Genomic DNA, 18,708 nt, shown 5'->3' with positions numbered 1-18,708 from the left:
TGCTGTTTTCTTGCAATTCAGCCGTTGAATCTTGGTAAAAATTCATGATTTTGTAGATTTTGTGCTCTTCTTTACGAATTCAAGCCAAAAAACAACAAAAATCGGCGAGACATCGTCGTTTTGCATCGAAAAATGCGGTTTTCTGTAAGAATTTTGATGATTTCGTGCAGAATTCTGCTGTTTTCTTGCAATTCAGCCGTTGAATCTTGGTAAAAAGTCATGATTTTGTAGATTTCGTGCTCTTCTTTGCGAATTCAAGCCAGAAAACAACGAAAATCGGCGAGAAATCGTCGTTTTGCATCGAAATACGCGGTTTTCTCTAAGAATTTTGACGATTTCGTGCAGAATTCTGCTGTTTTCTTGCAATTCAGCCGTTGAATCTTGGTAAAAAGTCATGATTTTGTAGATTTCGTGCTCTTCTTTGCGAATTCAAGATAGAAAACAACGAAAATCAGCGAGAAATCGTCGTTTTGCATCGAAATATGCGGTTTTCTCTAAGAATTTTGATGATTTCGTGCAGAATTCTGCTGTTTTCTTGCAATTCAGCCGTTGAATCTTGGTAAAAAGTCATGATTTTGTAGATTTCGTGCTCTTCTTTGCGAATTCATGCCAGAAAACAACGAAAATAGGCGAGAAATCATCGTTTTGCATCGAAATATGCGATTTTCTGTAAGAATTTTGATGATTTCGTGCAGAATTCTGCTGTTTTCTTGCAATTCAGCAGTTGAATCTAGGTAAAAAGTCATGATTTTGTAGATTCCGTGCTCTTCTTTGCGAATTCATGCCAGAAAACAACGAAAATCGGCGAGAAATCATCGTTTTGCATCGAAATATGCGATTTTCTGTAAGAATTTTGATGATTTCGTGCAGAATTCTGCTGTTTTCTTGCAATTCAGCCGTTGAATCTTGGTAAAAAGTCATGATTTTGTAGATTTCGTGCTCTTCTTTGCGAATTCAAGCCAGAAAACAACGAAAATCGGCGAGAAATCGTCGTTTTGCATCGAAAAATGCGGTTTTCTGTGGGAATTTTGATGATTTCGTGCAGAATTCTGCTGTTTTCTTGCAATTCAGCCGTTGAATCTTGGTAAAAAATGATGATTTTGTAGATTTCGTGCTCTTCTTTGCGAATTCAAGCCAGAAAACAACGAAAATCGGCGAGAAATCGTCGTTTTGCATCGAAATATGCGGTTTTCTCTAAGAATTTTGACGATTTCGTGCAGAATTCTGCTGTTTTCTTGCAATTCAGCCGTTGAATCTTGGTAAAAAGTCATGATTTTGTAGATTTCGTGCTCTTCTTTGCGAATTCAAGATAGAAAACAACGAAAATCAGCGAGAAATCGTCGTTTTGCATCGAAATATGCGGTTTTCTCTAAGAATTTTGATGATTTCGTGCAGAATTCTGCTGTTTTCTTGCAATTCAGCCGTTGAATCTAGGTAAAAAGTCATGATTTTGTAGATTTCGTGCTCTTCTTGGCAAATTCAAGATAGAAAACAACGAAAATCGGCGAGAAATCGTTGTTTTGCATCGAAATATGCAGTTTTCTCTAAGAATTTTGATGATTTCGTGCAGAATTCTGCTGTTTTCTTGCAATTCAGCCGTTGAATCTTGGTAAAAAGTCATGATTTTGTAGATTTCGTGCTCTTCTTTGCGAATTCAAGCCGGAAAACAACGAAAATCGGCGAAAAATCGTCGTTTTGCATCGAAATATGCGGTTTTCTGTAAGAATTTTGATGATTTCGTGCAGAATTCTGCTGTTTTCTTGCAATTCAGCCGTTGAATCTTGGTAAAAAGTCATGATTTTGTAGATTTCGTGCTCTTCTTTGCAAATTCAAGCCAGAAAACAACGAAAATCGGCGAGAAATCGTCGTTTTGCATCGAAATATGCGGTTTTCTCTAAGAATTTTGACGATTTCGTGCAGAATTCTGTTGTTTTCTTGCAATTCAGCCGTTGAATCTTGGTAAAAAGTCATGATTTTGTAGATTTCGTGCTCTTCTTTGCGAATTCAAGATAGAAAACAACGAAAATCAGCGAGAAATCGTCGTTTTGCAACGAAATATGCGGTTTTCTCTAAGAATTTTGATGATTTCGTGCAGAATTCTGCTGTTTTCTTGCAATTCAGCCGTTGAATCTTGGTAAAAAGTCATGATTTTGTAGATTTCGTGCTCTTTTTTGCGAATTCATGCCAGAAAACAACGAAAATCGGCGAGAAATCATCGTTTTGCATCGAAATATGCGATTTTCTGTAAGAATTTTGATGATTTCGTGCAGAATTCTGCTGTTTTCTTGCAATTCAGCAGTTGAATCTAGGTAAAAAGTCATGATTTTGTAGATTTCGTGCTCTTCTTGGCGAATTCAAGCCAGAAAACAACGAAAATCGGCGAGAAATCGTCGTTTTGCATCGAAATATGCGGTTTTCTGTAAGAATTTTGATGATTTCGTGCAGAATTCTGCTGTTTTCTTGCAATTCAGCCGTAGAATCTTGGTAAAAAGTGATGATTTTGTAGATTTCGTGCTCTTCTTTGCGAATTCATGCCAGAAAACAACGAAAATCGGCGAGAAATCATCGTTTTGCATCGAAATATGCGATTTTCTGTAAGAATTTTGATGATTTCGTGCAGAATTCTGCTGTTTTCTTGCAATTCAGCCGTTGAATCTTGGTAAAAAGTCATGATTTTGTAGATTTCGTGCTCTTCTTTGCGAACTCAAGCCAGAAAACAACGAAAATCGGCGTTTTGCATCGAAAAATGCGGTTTTCTGTAGGAATTTTGATGATTTCGTGCAGAAATCTGCTGTTTTCTTGTAATTCAGCCGTTGAATCTTGGTAAAAAGTCATGATTTTGTAGATTTCGTGCTCTTCTCTGCGAATTCAAGCCAGAAAACAACGAAAATCGGCGAGAAATCGTCGTTTTGCATCGAAATATGCGGTTTTCTCTAAGAATTTTGATGATTTCGTGCAGAATTCTGCTGTTTTCTTGCAATTCAGCCGTTGAATCTTGGTAAAAAGTCATGATTTTGTAGATTTCGTTCTCATCTTTGCGAATTCAAGATAGAAAACAACGAAAATCAGCGAGGAATCGTCGTTTTGCATCGAAATATGCGGTTTTCTCTAAGAATTTTGATGATTTCGTGCAGAATTCTGCTGTTTTCTTGCAATTCAGCCGTTGAATCTTGGTAAAAAGTCATGATTTTGTAGATTTCGTGCTCTTCTTTGCGAATTCAAGCCAGAAAACAACGAAAATCGGCGAGAAATCGTCGTTTTGCATCGAAATATGCGGTTTTCTGTAAGAATTTTGATGATTTCGTGCAGAATTCTGCTGTTTTCTTGCAATTCAGCCGTAAAATCTTGGTAAAAAGTGATGATTTTGTAGATTTCGTGCTCTTCTTTGCGAATTCAAGCCAGAAAACAACGAAAATCGGCGAGAAATCATCGTTTTGCATCGAAATATGCGGTTTTCTGTAAGAATTTTGATGATATCATGCAGAATTCTGCTGTTTTCTTGCAATTCAGCCGTTGAATCTTGGTAAAAAGTCATGACTTTGTAGATTTCGTGCTCTTCTTTGCGAATTCAAGCCAGAAAACAACGAAAATCGGCGAGAAATCGTCGTTTTGCATCGAAAAATGCAGTTTTCTGTAAGAATTTTGATGATTTCGTGCAGAATTCTGCTGTTTTCTTGCAATTCAGCCGTTGAATCTTGGTAAAAAGTCATGATTTTGTAGATTTCGTGCTCTTCTTTGCGAATTCAAGCCAGAAAACAACGAAAATCGGCGAGAAATCGTCGTTTTGCATCGAAATATGCGGTTTTCTGTAAGAATTTTGATGATTTCGTGCAGAATTCTGCTGGTTTCTTGCAATTCAGCCGTTGAATCTTGGTAAAAAGTCATGATTTTGTAGATTTCGTGTTCTTTTTTGCGAATTCAAGCCAGAAAAAACGAAAATCGGCGAGAAATCGTCGTTTTGCATCGAAATATGCGGTTTTCTGTAAGAATTTTGATGATTTCGTGCAGAATTCTGCTGTTTTCTTGCAATTCAGCCGTTGAATCTTGGTAAAAATTCATGATTTTGTAGATTTCGTGCTCTTTTTTGCGAATTCAAGCCAGAAAACAACGAAAATCGGCGAGAAATCGTCGTTTTGCATCGAAATATGCGGTTTTCTGTAAGAATTTTGATGATTTCGTGCAGAATTCTGCTGTTTTCTTGCAATTCAGCCGTTGAATCTTGGTAAAAAGTCATGATTTTGTAGATTTCGTGCTCTTCTTTGCAAATTCAAACCAGAAAACAACGAAAATCGGCGAGAAATAATCGTTTTGCATCGAAATATGCGGTTTTCTTTAAGAATTTTGATGATTTCGTGCAGAATTCTGCTGTTTTCTTGCAATTCAGCCGTTGAATCTTGGTAAAAAGTGATAATTTTGTAGATTTCGTGCTCTTCTTTGCGAATTCAAGCCAGAAAACAACGAAAATCGGCGAGAAATCGTCGTTTTGCATCGAAAAATGCGGTTTTCTGTAAGAATTTTGATGATTTCGTGCAGAATTCTGCTGTTTTCTTGCAATTCAGCCGTTGAATCTTGGTAAAAAGTCATGATTTTGTAGATTTCGTGCTCTTCTTTGCGAATTCAAGCCAGAAAACAACGAAAATCGGCGAGAAATCGTCGTTTTGCATCGAAATATGCGGTTTTCTGTAAGAATTTTAATGATTTCGTGCAGAATTCTGCTGTTTTCTTGCAATTCAGCTGTTGAATCTTGGTAAAAAGTCATGATTTTGTAGATTTCGTGCTCTTCTTTGCGAATTCAAGCCAGAAAACAACGAAAATCGGCGAGAAATCGTCGTTTTGCATCGAAATATGCGGTTTTCTGTAAGAATTTTGATGATTTCGAGCAGAATTCTGCTGTTTTCTTGCAATTCAGCCGTTGAATCTTGGTAAAAAGTCATGATTTTGTAGATTCCGTGCTCTTCTTTGCGAATTCAAGATAGAAAACAACGAAAATCGGCGAGAAATCGTCGTTTTGCATCGAAATATGCGGTTTTCTCTAAAAATTTTGATGATTTCGTGCAGATTTCTGCTGTTTTCTTTGCAATTCAGCCGTTGAATCTTGGTAAAAAGTGATAATTTTGTAGATTTCGTGCTCTTCTTTGCGAATTCAAGCCAGAAAACAACGAAAATCGGCGAGAAATCGTCGTTTTGCATCGAAATATGCGGTTTTCTGTAAGAATTTTGATGATTTCGTGCAGAATTCTGCTGTTTTCTTGCAATTCAGCCGTTGAATCTTGGTAAAAAGTCATGATTTTGAAGATTTCGTGCTCTTCTTTGCAAATTCAAACCAGAAAACAACGAAAATCGGCGAGAAATAATCGTTTTGCATCGAAATATGCGGTTTTCTGTAAGAATTTTGATGATTTCGTGCAGAATTCTGCTGTTTTCTTGCAATTCAGCCGTTGAATCTTGGTAAAAAGTGATAATTTTGTAGATTTCGTGCTCTTCTTTGCGAATTCAAGCCAGAAAACAACGAAAATCGGCGAGAAATCGTCGTTTTGCATCGAAAAATGCAGTTTTCTGTAAGAATTTTGATGATTTCGTGCAGAATTCTGCTGTTTTCTTGCAATTCAGCCGTTGAATCTTGGTAAAAAGTCATGATTTTGTAGATTTCGTGCTCTTCTTTGCGAATTCAAGCCAGAAAACAACGAAAATCGGCGAGAAATCGTCGTTTTGCATCGAAATATGCGGTTTTCTGTAAGAATTTTGATGATTTCGTGCAGAATTCTGCTGTTTTCTTGCAATTCAGCCGTTGAATCTTGGTAAAAAGTCATGATTTTGTAGATTTCGTGCTCCTCTTTGCGAATTCAAGCCAGAAAACCACGAAAATCGGCGAGAAATCGTCGTTTTGCATCGAAATATGCGGTTTTCTCTAAGAATTTTGATGATTTCGTGCAGATTTCTGCTGTTTTCTTGCAATTCAGCCGTTGAATCTTGGTAAAAAGTGATAATTTTGTAGATTTCGTGCTCTTCTTTGCGAATTCAAGCCAGAAAACAACGAAAATCGGCGAGAAATCGTCGTTTTGCATCGAAATATGCGGTTTTCTCTAAGAATTTTGAAGATTTCGTGCAGTTTTCTTTCGCAAAAAAGAGCACGAAATCAACAAAATCATGACTTTTTACCAAGATTCAACGGCTGAATTGCAAGAAAACAGCAGAATTCTGCACGAAATCATCAAAATTCTTACAGAAAACCGCATTTTTCGATGCAAAACGACGATTTCTCGCCGATTTTCGTTGTTTTCTGGCTTGAATTCGCAAAGAAGAGCACGAAATCTACAAAATAATGACTTTTTACCAAGATTCAACGGCTGAATTGCAAGAAAACAGCAGAATTCTGCACGAAATCATCAAAATTCTTACAGAAAACCGCATATTTCGATGCAAAACAACGATTTCTCGCCGATTTTCGTTGTTTTCTGGCTTGAATTCGCAAAGAAGAGCACGAAATCTACAAAATCATCACTTTTTACCAAGATTCAACGGCTGAATTGCAAGAAAACAGCAGAATTCTGCACGAAATCATCAAAATTCTTCCAGAAAACCGCATATTTCGATGCAAAACGACGATTTCTCGCCGATTTTCGTTGTTTTCTAGCATGAATTTGCAAAGAGGAGCACGAAATCTACAAAATCATGACTTTTTACCAAGATTCAACGGCTGAATTGCAAGAAAACAGCAGAATTCTGCACGAAATCATCAAAATTCTTAGAGAAAATCGCATATTTCGATGCAAAACGACGATTTCTCGCTGATTTTCGTTGTTTTCTATCTTGAATTCGCAAAGAAGAGCGCAAAATCTACAAAATCATGACTTTTTACCAAGATTCAACGGCTGAATTGCAAGAAAACAGCAGAATTCTGCACGAAATCATCAAAATTCTTACAGAAAACCGCATATTTCGATGCAAAACGACGATTTCTCGCCGATTTTCGTTGTTTTCTAGCATGAATTTGCAAAGAGGAGCACGAAATCTACAAAATCATGACTTTTTACCAAGATTCAACGGCTGAATTGCAAGAAAACAGCAGAATTCTGCACGAAATCATCAAAATTCTTAGAGAAAACCGCATATTTCGATGCAAAACGACGATTTCTCGCTGATTTTCGTTGTTTTCTATCTTGAATTCGCAAAGAAGAGCGCAAAATCTACAAAATCATGACTTTTTACCAAGATTCAACGGCTGAATTGCAAGAAAACAGCAGAATTCTGCACGAAATCGTCAAAATTCTTAGAGAAAACCGCATATTTCGATGCAAAACGACGATTTCTCGCCGATTTTCGTTGTTTTCTGGCTTGAATTCGCAAAGAAGAGCACGAAATCTACAAAATCATTACTTTTTCTCAAGATTCAACGGCTGAATTGCAAGAAAACAGCAGAATTCTGCACGAAATCATTAAAATTCTTAGAGAAAACCGCATATTTCGATGCAAAACGACGATTTCTCGCTGATTTTCGTTGTTTTCTATCTTGAATTTGCAAAGAAAAGCACGGAATCTACAAAATCATCACTTTTTACCAAGATTCTACGGCTGAATTGCAAGAAAACAGCAGAATTCTGCACGAAATCATCAAAATTCTTACAGAAAACCGCATATTTCGATGCAAAACAACGATTTCTCGCCGATTTTCGTTGTTTTCTATCTTGAATTCGCCAAGAAGAGCACGAAATCTACAAAATCATGACTTTTTTCATAGATTCAACGGCTGAATTGCAAGAAAACAGCAGAATTCTGCACGAAATCATCAAAATTCTTACAGAAAACCGCATATTTCGATGCAAAACAACGATTTCTCGCCGATTTTCGTTGTTTTCAATCTTGAATTCGCCAAGAAGAGCACGAAATCTACAAAATCATGACTTTTTACCTAGATTCAACAGCTGAATTGCAAGAAAACAGCAGAATTCTGCACGAAATCATCAAAATTCTTACAGAAAACCGCATATTTCGATGCAAAACGACGATTTCTCGCCGATTTTCGTTGTTTTCTGGCTTGAATTTGCAAAGAAGAGCACGAAATCTACAAAATCATCACTTTTTACCAAGATTCAACGGCTGAATTGCATGAAAACAGCAGAATTCTGCACGAAATCATCAAAATTCTTACAGAAAACCGCATATTTCGATGCAAAACGACGATTTCTCGCTGATTTTCGTTGTTTTCTATCTTGAATTCGCAAAGCAGAGCACGGAATCTACAAAATCATCACTTTTTACCAAGATTCTACGGCTGAATTGCAAGAAAACAGCAGAATTCTGCACGAAATCATCAAAATTCTTACATAAAACCGCATATTTCGATGCAAAACGACGATTTCTCGCCGATTTTCGTTGTTTTCTATCTTGAATTCGCCAAGAAGAGCACGAAATCTACAAAATCATGACTTTTTACCAAGATTCAACGGCTGAATTGCAAGAAAACAGCAGAACTCTGCACGAAATCATCAAAATTCTTAGAGAAAACTGCATATTTCGATGCAAAACAACGATTTCTCGCCGATTTTCGTTGTTTTCTATCTTGAATTCGCCAAGAAGAGCACGAAATCTACAAAATCATGACTTTTTACCTAGATTCAACGGCTGAATTACAAGAAAACAGCAGAATTCTGCACGAAATCATCAAAATTCTTACAGAAAACCGCATATTTCGATGCAAAACGACGATTTCTCGCCGATTTTCGTTGTTTTCTGGCTTGAATTTGCAAAGAAGAGCACGAAATCTACAAAATCATGATTTTTTACCAAGATTCAACGGCTGAATTGCAAGAAAACAGCAGAATTCTGCACGAAATCATTAAAATTCTTAGAGAAAACCGCATATTTCGATGCAAAACGACGATTTCTCGCTGATTTTCGTTGTTTTCTATCTTGAATTTGCAAAGAAAAGCACGGAATCTACAAAATCATCACTTTTTACCAAGATTCTACGGCTGAATTGCAAGAAAACAGCAGAATTCTGCACGAAATCATCAAAATTCTTACAGAAAACCGCATATTTCGATGCAAAACGACGATTTCTCGCCGATTTTCGTTGTTTTCTATCTTGAATTCGCCAAGAAGAGCACGAAATCTACAAAATCATGACTTTTTTCATAGATTCAACGGCTGAATTGCAAGAAAACAGCAGAATTCTGCACGAAATCATCAAAATTCTTACAGAAAACCGCATATTTCGATGCAAAACGACGATTTCTCGCTGATTTTCGTTGTTTTCTATCTTGAATTCGCAAAGAAGAGCACGGAATCTACAAAATCATCACTTTTTACCAAGATTCTACGGCTGAATTGCAAGAAAACAGCAGAATTCTGCACGAAATCATCAAAATTCTTACATAAAACCGCATATTTCGATGCAAAACGACGATTTCTCGCCGATTTTCGTTGTTTTCTATCTTGAATTCGCCAAGAAGAGCACGAAATCTACAAAATCATGACTTTTTACCAAGATTCAACGGCTGAATTGCAAGAAAACAGCAGAACTCTGCACGAAATCATCAAAATTCTTAGAGAAAACTGCATATTTCGATGCAAAACAACGATTTCTCGCCGATTTTCGTTGTTTTCTATCTTGAATTCGCCAAGAAGAGCACGAAATCTACAAAATCATGACTTTTTACCTAGATTCAACGGCTGAATTGCAAGAAAACAGCAGAATTCTGCACGAAATCATCAAAATTCTTACAGAAAACCGCATATTTCGATGCAAAACGACGATTTCTCGCCGATTTTCGTTGTTTTCTGGCTTGAATTTGCAAAGAAGAGCACGAAATCTACAAAATCATGATTTTTTACCAAGATTCAACGGCTGAATTGCAAGAAAACAGCAGAATTCTGCACGAAATCATCAAAATTCTTACAGAAAACCGCATATTTCGATGCAAAACGACGATTTCTCGCCGATTTTCGTTGTTTTCTGGCTTGAATTTGCAAAGAAGAGCACGAAATCTACAAAATCATGACTTTTTACCAAGATTCAACGGCTAAATTGCAAGAAAACAGCAGAATTCTGCACGAAATCATCAAAATTCTTAGAGAACACTGCATATTTCGATGCAAAACAACGATTTCTCGCCGATTTTCGTTGTTTTCTATCTTGAATTTGCCAAGAAGAGCACGAAATCTACAAAATCATGACTTTTTACATAGATTCAACAGCTGAATTGCAAGAAAACAGCAGAATTCTGCACGAAATCATCAAAATTCTTACAGAAAACCGCATATTTCGATGCAAAACATTGATTTCTCGCCGATTTTCGTTGTTTTCTATCTTGAATTCGCCAAGAAGAGCACGAAATCTACAAAATCATGACTTTTTACCTAGATTCAACGGCTGAATTGCAAGAAAACAGCAGAATTCTGCACGAAATCATCAAAATTCTTACAGAAAACCGCATATTTCGATGCAAAACGACGATTTCTCGCCGATTTTCATTGTTTTCTGGCTTGAATTCGCAAAGAAGAGAACGAAATCTACAAAATCATGACTTTTTACCAAGATTCAACGGCTGAATTGCATGAAAACAGCAGAATTCTGCACGAAATCATCAAAATTCTTAGAGAAAACCGCATATTTCGATGCAAAACGACGATTTCTCGCTGATTTTCGTTGTTTTCTATCTTGAATTCGCAAAGAAGAGCACGGAATCTACAAAATCATGACTTTTTACCAAGATTCAACGGCTGAGCAAGAAAACAGCAGAATTCTGCACGAAATCATCAAAATTCTTACAGAAAATCGCATATTTCGATGCAAAACGACGATTTCTCGCCGATTTTCGTTGTTTTCTGGCTTGAATTTGCAAAAAAGAGCACGAAATCTACAAAATCATGACTTTTTACCAAGATTCAACGACTGAATTTGCAAGAAAACAGCAGAATTCTGCACGAAATCATCAAAATTCTTAGAGAAAACCGCATATTTCGATGCAAAACGACGATTTCTCGCTGATTTTCGTTGTTTTCTATCTTGAATTCGCAAAGAAGAGCACGAAATCTACAAAATCATGACTTTTTACCAAGATTCAACGGCTGAATTGCAAGAAAACAGCAGAATTCTGCACGAAATCATCAAAATTCTTACAGAAAACCGCATATTCCGATGCAAAACGATTATTTCTCGCCGATTTTCGTTGTTTTCGGGCTTGAATTCGCCAAGAAGAGCACGAAATCTATAAAATCATGACTTTTTACCTAGATTCAACGGCTGAATTGCAAGAAAACAGCAGAATTCTGCACGAAATCATCAAAATTCTTACAGAAAATCGCATATTTCGATGCAAAACGACGATTTCTCGCCGATTTTCGTTGTTTTCTGGCTTGAATTCGCAAAGAAGAGCACGAAATCTACAAAATCATGATTTTTTACCAAGATTCAACGGCTGAATTGCAAGAAAACAGCAGAATTTTGGACGAAATCATCAAAATTCTTTCAGAAAACCGCATATTTCGATGCAAAACGACGATTTCTCGGCGATTTTCGTTGTTTTCTGGCATGAATTTGCAAAGAAGAGCACGAAATCTACAAAATCATGACTTTTTACCAAGATTCAACTGCTGAATTGCAAGAAAACAGCAGAATTCTGCACGAAATCATCAAAATTCTTAGAGAAAACCGCATATTTCGATGCAAAACGACGATTTCTCGCCGATTTTCGTTGTTTTCTGGCTTGAATTCGCAAAGAAGAGCACGAAATCTACAAAATCATGATTTTTTACCAAGATTCAACGGCTGAATTGCAAGAAAACAGCAGAATTCTGCACGAAATCATCAAAATTCTTACAGAAAACCGCATGTTTCGATGCAAAACGACGATTTCTCGCCGATTTTCGTTGTTTTCTGGCTTGAATTCGCAAAGAAGAGCACGAAATCTACTAAATCATGACTTTTTACCTAGATTCAACGGCTGAATTGCAAGAAAACAGCAGAATTCTGCACGAAATCATCAAAATTCTTACAGAAAATCGCATATTTCGATGCAAAACGACGATTTCTCGCCGATTTTCGTTGTTTTCTGGCTTGAATTTGCAAAGAAGAGCACGAAATCTACAAAATCATGACTTTTTACCAAGATTCAACGGCTGAATTGCAAGAAAACAGCAGAATTCTGCACTAAATCATCAAAATTCTTACAGAAAACCGCATATTTTGATGCAAAACAACGATTTCTCGCCGATTTTCGTTGTTTTCTGGCTTGAATTTGCAAAGAAGAGCACGAAATCTACAAAATCATCACTTTTTACCAAGATTCAACGGCTGAATTGCAAGAAAACAGCAGAATTCTGCACGAAATCATCAAAATTCTTAGAGAAAACTGCATATTTCGATGCAATACAACGATTTCTCGCCGATTTTCGTTGTTTTCTATCTTGAATTCGCCAAGAAGAGCACGAAATCTACAAAATCATGACTTTTTACCAAGATTCAACGGCTGAATTGCAAGAAAACAGCAGAATTCTGCACGAAATCATCAAAATTCTTACTGAAAACCGCATATTTCGATGCAAAACGACAATTTCTCGCCGATTTTCGTTGTTTTCTGGCTTGAATTTGCAAAGAAGAGCACGAAATCTACAAAATCATGACTTTTTACCAAGATTCAACGGCTGAATTGCAAGAAAACAGCAGAATTCTGCACGAAATCATCAAAATTCTTACAGAAAACCGCATTTTTCGAAGCAAAACGACGATTTCTCGCCGATTTTCGTTGTTTTCTGGCTTCAATTCGCAAAGAAGAGCACGAAATCTACAAAATCATGAGTTTTTACCAAGATTCAACGGCTGAATTGCAAGAAAACAGCAGAATTCTGCACGAAATCATCAAAATTCTTACAGAAAACCGCATATTTCGATGCAAAACGACGATTTCTCGCCGATTTTCGTTGTTTTCTGGCTTGAATTTGCAAAGAAGAGCACGAAATCTACAAAATCATCACTTTTTACCAAGATTTAACGGCTGAATTGCAAGAAAACAGCAGAATTCTGCACGAAATCATCAAAATTCTTAGAGAAAACCGCATATTTCGATGCAAAACGACGATTTCTCGCCGATTTTCGTTGTTTTCTGGCTTGAATTTGCAAAGAAGAGCACGAAATCTACAAAATCATCACATTTTACCAAGATTCAACGGCTGAATTGCATGAAAACAGCAGAATTCTGCACGAAATCATCAAAATTCTTACAGAAAACCGCATATTTCGATGCAAAACGACGATTTCTCGCTGATTTTCGTTGTTTTCTATCTTGAATTCGCTAAGAAGAGCACGAAATCTACAAAATCATCACTTTTTACCAAGATTCAACGGCTGAATTGCAAGAAAACAGCAGAATTCTGCACGAAATCATCAAAATTCTTAGAGAAAACCGCATATTTCGATGCAAAACGACGATTTCTCGCCGATTTTCGTTGTTTTCTGGCTTGAATTCGCAAAGAAGAGCACGAAATCTACAAAATCATGATTTTTTACCAAGATTCAACGGCTGAATTGCAAGAAAACAGCAGAACTCTGCACGAAATCATCAAAATTCTTAGAGAAAACCGCATATTTCGATGCAAAACGACGATTTCTCGCCGATTTTCGTTGTTTTCTGGCTTGAATTCGCAAAGAAGAGCACGAAATCTACAAAATCATGATTTTTTACCAAGATTCAACGGCTGAATTGCAAGAAAACAGCAGAATTTTGGACGAAATCATCAAAATTCTTTCAGAAAACCGCATATTTCGATGCAAAACGACGATTTCTCGGCGATTTTCGTTGTTTTCTGGCATGAATTTGCAAAGAAGAGCACGAAATCTACAAAATCATGACTTTTTACCAAGATTCAACTGCTGAATTGCAAGAAAACAGCAGAATTCTGCACGAAATCATCAAAATTCTTAGAGAAAACCGCATATTTCGATGCAAAACGACGATTTCTCGCCGATTTTCGTTGTTTTCTGGCTTGAATTCGCAAAGAAGAGCACGAAATCTACAAAATCATGATTTTTTACCAAGATTCAACGGCTGAATTGCAAGAAAACAGCAGAATTCTGCACGAAATCATCAAAATTCTTACAGAAAACCGCATGTTTCGATGCAAAACGACGATTTCTCGCCGATTTTCGTTGTTTTCTGGCTTGAATTCGCAAAGAAGAGCACGAAATCTACAAAATCATGACTTTTTACCTAGATTCAACGGCTGAATTGCAAGAAAACAGCAGAATTCTGCACGAAATCATCAAAATTCTTACAGAAAATCGCATATTTCGATGCAAAACGACGATTTCTCGCCGATTTTCGTTGTTTTCTGGCTTGAATTTGCAAAGAAGAGCACGAAATCTACAAAATCATGACTTTTTACCAAGATTCAACGGCTGAATTGCAAGAAAACAGCAGAATTCTGCACTAAATCATCAAAATTCTTACAGAAAACCGCATATTTTGATGCAAAACAACGATTTCTCGCCGATTTTCGTTGTTTTCTGGCTTGAATTTGCAAAGAAGAGCACGAAATCTACAAAATCATCACTTTTTACCAAGATTCAACGGCTGAATTGCAAGAAAACAGCAGAATTCTGCACGAAATCATCAAAATTCTTAGAGAAAACTGCATATTTCGATGCAATACAACGATTTCTCGCCGATTTTCGTTGTTTTCTATCTTGAATTCGCCAAGAAGAGCACGAAATCTACAAAATCATGACTTTTTACCAAGATTCAACGGCTGAATTGCAAGAAAACAGCAGAATTCTGCACGAAATCATCAAAATTCTTACTGAAAACCGCATATTTCGATGCAAAACGACAATTTCTCGCCGATTTTCGTTGTTTTCTGGCTTGAATTTGCAAAGAAGAGCACGAAATCTACAAAATCATGACTTTTTACCAAGATTCAACGGCTGAATTGCAAGAAAACAGCAGAATTCTGCACGAAATCATCAAAATTCTTACAGAAAACCGCATTTTTCGAAGCAAAACGACGATTTCTCGCCGATTTTCGTTGTTTTCTGGCTTCAATTCGCAAAGAAGAGCACGAAATCTACAAAATCATGAGTTTTTACCAAGATTCAACGGCTGAATTGCAAGAAAACAGCAGAATTCTGCACGAAATCATCAAAATTCTTACAGAAAACCGCATATTTCGATGCAAAACGACAATTTCTCGCCGATTTTCGTTGTTTTCTGGCTTGAATTTGCAAAGAAGAGCACGAAATCTACAAAATCATCACTTTTTACCAAGATTTAACGGCTGAATTGCAAGAAAACAGCAGAATTCTGCACGAAATCATCAAAATTCTTAGAGAAAACCGCATATTTCGATGCAAAACGACGATTTCTCGCCGATTTTCGTTGTTTTCTGGCTTGAATTTGCAAAGAAGAGCACGAAATCTACAAAATCATCACTTTTTACCAAGATTCAACGGCTGAATTGCATGAAAACAGCAGAATTCTGCACGAAATCATCAAAATTCTTACAGAAAACCGCATATTTCGATGCAAAACGACGATTTCTCGCTGATTTTCGTTGTTTTCTATCTTGAATTCGCTAAGAAGAGCACGAAATCTACAAAATCATCACTTTTTACCAAGATTCAACGGCTGAATTGCAAGAAAACAGCAGAATTCTGCACGAAATCATCAAAATTCTTAGAGAAAACCGCATATTTCGATGCAAAACGACGATTTCTCGCCGATTTTCGTTGTTTTCTGGCTTGAATTCGCAAAGAAGAGCACGAAATCTACAAAATCATGATTTTTTACCAAGATTCAACGGCTGAATTGCAAGAAAACAGCAGAACTCTGCACGAAATCATCAAAATTCTTAGAGAAAACCGCATATTTCGATGCAAAACGACGATTTCTCGCCGATTTTCGTTGTTTTCTGGCTTGAATTCGCAAAGAAGAGCACGAAATCTACAAAATCATGACTTTTTACCAAGATTCAACGGCTGAATTGCAAGAAAACAGCAGAATTCTGCACGAAATCATCAAAATTCTTAGAGAAAACCGCATATTTCGATGCAAAACGACGATTTCTCGCCGATTTTCGTTGTTTTCTGGTTTGAATTCGCAAAGAAGAGCACGAAATCTACAAAATCATCACTTTTTACCAAGATTCAACGGCTGAATTGCAAGTAAACAGCAGAATTCTGCACGAAATCGTCAAAATTCTTAGAGAAAACCGCATATTTCGATGCAAAACGACGATTTCTCGCCGATTTTCGTTGTTTTCTGGCTTGAATTCGCTAAGAAGAGCACGAAATCTACAAAATCATGATTTTTTACCAAGATTCAACGGCTGAATTGCAAGAAAACACCAAAATTCTGCACGAAATCATCAAAATTCTTACAGAAAACCGCATATTTCGATGCAAAACGACGATTTCTCGCCGATTTTCGTTGTTTTCTGGCTTGAATTCGCAAAGAAGAGCATGAAATCTACAAAATCATGACTTTTTACCTAGATTCAACGGCTGAATTGCAAGAAAACCGCAGAATTCTGCATGAAATCATCAAAATTCTTACAGAAAATCGCATATTTCGATGCAAAACGACGATTTCTCGCCGATTTTCGTTGTTTTCTGGCTTGAATTTGCAAAGAAGAGCACGAAATCTACAAAATCATGACTTTTTACCAAGATTCAACGGCTGAATTGCAAGAAAACAGCAGAATTCTGCACGAAATCATCAAAATTCTTAGAGAAAACCGCATATTTCGATGCAAAACGACGATTTCTCGCCGATTTTCGTTGTTTTCTGGCTTGAATTCGCAAAGAAGAGCACGAAATCTACAAAATCATGATTTTTTACCAAGATTCAACGGCTCAATTGCAAGAAAACAGCAGAATTCTGCACGAAATCATCAAAATTCTTACAGAAAACCGCATATTTCGATGCAAAACGACGATTTCTCGCCGATTTTCGTTGTTTTCTGGCTTGAATTCGCAAAGAAGAGCACGAAATCTACAAAATCATGACTTTTTACCTAGATTCAACGGCTGAATTGCAAGAAAACAGCAGAATTCTGCACGAAATCATCAAAATTCTTATAGAAAACCGCATATTTCGATGCAAAACGACGATTTCTCGCCGATTTTCGTTGTTTTCTGGCTTGAATTCGCAAAGAAGAGCACGAAATCTACAAAATCATGACTTTTTACCAAGATTCAACGGCTGAATTGCAAGAAAACAGCAGAATTCTGCACGAAATCATCAAAATTCTTACAGAAAACCGCATATTTCGATGCAAAACGACAATTTCTCGCCGATTTTCGTTGTTTTCTGGCTTGAATTTGCAAAGAAGAGCACGAAATCTACAAAATCATGACTTTTTACCAAGATTCAACGGCTGAATTGCAAGAAAACAGCAGAATTCTGCACGAAATCATCAAAATTCTTACAGAAAACCGCATTTTTCGAAGCAAAACGACGATTTCTCGCCGATTTTCGTTGTTTTCTGGCTTGAATTCGCAAAGAAGAGCACAAAATCTACAAAATCATGACTTTTTACCAAGATTCAACGGCTGAATTGCAAGAAAACAGCAGAATTCTGCACGAAATCATCCAAATTCTTACAGAAAACCGCATATTTCGATGCAAAACGACGATTTCTCGCTGATTTTCGTTGTTTTCTATCTTGAATTCGCCAAGAAGAGCACGAAATCTACAAAATCATGACTTTTTACATAGATTCAACGGCTGAATTGCAAGAAAACAGCAGAATTCTGCACGAAATCATCAAAATTCTTACAGAAAACCGCATATTTCGATGCAAAACAACGATTTCTCGCCGATTTTCGTTGTTTTCAATCTTGAATTCGCCAAGAAGAGCACGAAATCTACAAAATCATGACTTTTTACCTAGATTCAACAGCTGAATTGCAAGAAAACAGCAGAATTCTGCACGAAATCATCAAAATTCTTACAGAAAACCGCATATTTCGATGCAAAACGACGATTTCTCGCCGATTTTTGTTGTTTTCTGGCTTGAATTTGCAAAGAAGAGCACGAAATCTACAAAATCATAACTTTTTACCAAGATTCAACGGCTGAATTGCAAGAAAACAGCAGAATTCTGCACGAAATCATCAAAATTCTTTCAGAAAACCGCATATTTTGATGCAAAACGACGATTTCTCGCCGATCTTCGTTGTTTTCTGGCATGAATTTGCAAAGAAGAGCACGAAATCTACAAAATCATGACTTTTTACCAAGATTCAACGGCTGAATTGCAAGAAAACAGCAGAATTCTGCACGAAATCATCAAAATTCTTAGAGAAAACCGCATATTTCGATGCAAAACGACGATTTCTCGCTGATTTTCGTTGTTTTCTATCTTGAATTCGCAAAGAAGAGCACGAAATCTACAAAATCATGACTTTTTACTAAGATTCAACGGCTGAATTGCAAGAAAACAGCAGAATTCTGCACGAAATCGTCAAAATTCTTAGAGAAAACCGCATATTTCGATGCAAAACGACGATTTCTCGCCGATTTTCGTTGTTTTCTGGCTTGAATTTGCAAAGAAGAGCACGAAATCTACAAAATCATCACTTTTTACCAAGATTCAACGGCTGAATTGCAAGAAAACAGCAGAATTCTGCACGAAATCATCAAAATTCTTAGAGAAAACCGCATATTTCGATGCAAAACGACGATTTCTCGCCGATTTTCGTTGTTTTCTGGC

The sequence above is a fragment of the Gnatocerus cornutus genome, chromosome 5 (genome assembly GCF_029298725.1).
Source record: "Gnatocerus cornutus isolate USDA-ARS CGAHR chromosome 5, icGnaCorn1.1, whole genome shotgun sequence".
In the NCBI taxonomy this organism is placed as follows: domain Eukaryota; kingdom Metazoa; phylum Arthropoda; class Insecta; order Coleoptera; family Tenebrionidae; genus Gnatocerus; species Gnatocerus cornutus.
The sequence above is the reverse complement of the archived record's forward strand: the minus strand, read 5'-3'. Positions refer to the sequence as shown.